This window comes from Diabrotica virgifera, chromosome 3 (assembly GCF_917563875.1).
Source record: "Diabrotica virgifera virgifera chromosome 3, PGI_DIABVI_V3a".
Classification (NCBI taxonomy): Eukaryota; Metazoa; Arthropoda; class Insecta; order Coleoptera; family Chrysomelidae; genus Diabrotica; species Diabrotica virgifera.
In genome coordinates, this window is record NC_065445.1 from 163,192,193 (window position 1) to 163,195,415 (window position 3,223).

The window sequence follows — 3,223 nt, forward strand, 5'->3', positions numbered from 1 at the left end:
TAAAAATAATTTTTTAAAAGACAGTTGAACATAAATTAAAGAATAAAAGGTGCCTGTTGTTTGCGATAGCCCGATAATGGATAATGATCGTCGGTCTGCCGCCGCTGCCGCCGTGTGCCATGAGTCATTTTTACCGTATGGTTCAAATTACACAAATGCCCATTATCTCTCAAATATTATATTATGGTCCAAGCCAAGTTTTATCAATGAAACTCGATATTTTTAAGACATTCCAGAAGCGGCTACAGATAAAATGTTTTAACATAATCATTTTTATTGTTGAAATGTTTGTCTGATGAAAATCGATCCGGGTTAGCCGGAATTCCGGGTTATCGGGGGCCGACTTATCGAGGTTCCACTGTATATATATAACTTCAAAGGGCTGTAACTTTTCTTGTGTGCACATTTGTACTAAGGTAAGTTAGGTCCAATCAAACTATTTTTGGTCCCAGAATATGTGATTAAATTTATGACCTGTATTTTTGTTACACCCTGTATATATCTACATACTTCGTCTAATTTACTAACTGTTATTTATTTTAACTGAAATATTTAGGCGGTAGGTGTGTTCTTTTTTAGAATCACTTTGCCGAGTACAATGGAATTACAGCCACTAGACATATTTTATTATATACGCGTAGAAATAATATTTGAAGATTTCTATTAATGTTAACCTAAAGAAATACACAATAATATGTTTCATTTAATTTGTATAAATGGATTATAAAGCGTTTTTATGAAGCAGATTTGTTTGGATCACACTGTAACTGTAATCGAACGAAGGTGACATTTTAGAATAAATTGGTAACATTTATTTGACAGTTACGGTGATGACACTTCATATTTGTTTATATTCTTTACTATAAGTATCTGTTTTATTTATTATATTTACTGTTTTTATTATTTACTTTACTATAAAAAGATCCTCTAGTATAAAAATATAAATTTCACCTAATTTTATAACGACTTGGAATAATCGAGGTATCTGACAACTTTTTTAGTTGTTATTGTAGACATTTTATACAAAGAAACCTACCAGCTTTTTGCCAAGAGTTCGGAGCCGTTTTTTAATTATTAACAATGCAGTGCAAAAACTCTTGCACTGCAAATCTTAAAAGATTATAACTTAATTCTTGTTCTCTATTTCTTAAGTTTTTACTTATTTACATTGAATATTAATTTGTTTTGTTGTATAATCCACGTTTACAATAATTATGTGATATATTTGATTTAAAATGGATTCAGGATCTTTTTATACTTTGGCAACTATGTCAACTTAGATCTCTGGCATAGATAATGACCTGCAACAGTAAGTAAATTAGATGGACTGTAGGTTATATTTGGTTCTTGGGACATCAAAGTATATTTTTTAGACATTCCCTGGATATAGTCACTGATGTGACATACCTCCGATTTGTTTTTTCATGAGTTTTGTAAGAGAGACTAAAAACTTTTTTTATAGTCACCTCCTGTTTTCATATATTTTTTGACATGTTTTGTAGTAAATTCAACTATCTATTTACTACAAAACATGTCAAAATTTACATGTGAAAGCAGACGATCATAAAAATGGTTTTTCATCTCCTACAAAATTCATGAAAAAGCAGATAGGAGAATTATTGTACATTACAATTCTCTGATGTTTGGGAAAAAGGGCTTAAGTCAGAATTGCACATCGATAATGTTTTGATGATTTCTACAGTACTGTAGTAGATTCTACTGTGCATACAGTTTACATCTACAACAGTTTTTTTCTGGTCCAGAAATCATCAAAACATTATCAATGTGCAATTCTGACTTAAGTCCTTTTTGCCAAACATAAAAAAACAATCTGGTCATAACTGACCAATGAGCAATTTTAATTTAACCTAAATTACTACTGTTTCTTAAAATGAAGAGCTTACCCCATAGCGTCTCTTATCTAATCTAACAAGATGGTGCACTATTCTAACATACACAGGCACAGCACACATCACCTATCACTCAAACTAGTTCAAAAGGCTTTGTCCTCTTCAATCTTCTAGTTTGCGCAGTAGTATCGAGGAGCTGGATTTCCTCGATATTCTTGAACTTATGAAGTTGTTGCTCGTGACCCTGCTATCTTCTTGATATTTGTTGATAAAGTAATAACTTATTATGCATGGACAATGTGGACTTTCTTCCAACTAGCCAATACACTTTTTATATCTCTCTTTTGCCTTTCATAGCCACAAGGCTATACATTTCCTTCTTGTTTTTTTTTGTAGGCCACTTTCAGCTGATTCTAAAAAAAATTAAAATGAAGGGTAATTTTTCTATTCTTTACAATTAAAAATCAAAAGAAATAGGAAATAGGTACTATTTACAGGTAATAATATGCATGCATAAATGATTCGTTTCATAAAGAATAAAGAAAATTGAAAACGGATTTTATAATACTTACAAAATTGTTTAAACAAGAGATCCAGCCAGAGCCCAGAGCAAAAACTAGCAGCATAGAAAAAAGTGTTGTGTGATTTGACTAGCAGACAGTACAGCAGAAAAGCCACTAATTTCCATTTCCCACACCCCCTTATCGATGCATTTTTTTCCAATCAAAATTTTTACTAAATTTTTAGGTTATCGGTTATCTTATGAAAATGAAATGTGATATGTGATGACCAATGACCACGCGACGCTACATAGATACTCGCGTGGCAAATTTGAAAATGAACGCAAATTGAACAGTAAATGGCCTCTCTTAAAATCTTGTAATGGAAAATTTTACCCCTCCAGGAAGACATTGTACTATGTTCATAGAATATCTTGTGGTAACTTTCCACCCATAATTTAATCAGATAGATGTTCACGGAATAGAACGGTAGTACCTATATTCCTGGAATGTTTTGTGTTGTTAGGATTAAACTTTTATTTTATTTATTCTTGAATATTTCCTATTGTTAAACATTGTAACCAATAATTTACAAATAAGATTTTCATTACATTACATAAAATCAAAAACATGTTTTGGATATTAAACTATATAGTTTGTTTATAATTGTAATAATTGTATATACAATTTTGAATTAAAATTTAATCTTTTCGATTTAAACTACAGTAAAACCTGTGTTACCGGCCCCCTGCAAACACCGGCCACCTGTACTAACGGTCAGTTTAAAAATTCCCCAAACCAATTACAGTAAAACCTGTCAGTAACGGCCACTAAAAATGAAAAAGCTATTGGCCGATATAGAAAGGTGACCGG

General features: G+C 31.4%; 1 long non-coding RNA gene across 1 annotated transcript; it reads right to left on the reverse strand.

Moving 5' to 3' along the window:
• Positions 1-585: 585 nt before the first annotated feature.
• On the reverse strand, positions 586-2,984 carry LOC126882194 (uncharacterized). The gene is made up of 2 exons (XR_007697210.1): positions 2,423-2,984; positions 586-2,263 (listed from the first exon to the last, which is right to left on the reverse strand). It is a non-coding gene; the product is annotated as an uncharacterized LOC126882194 (long non-coding RNA).
• Positions 2,985-3,223: the final 239 nt, after the last annotated feature.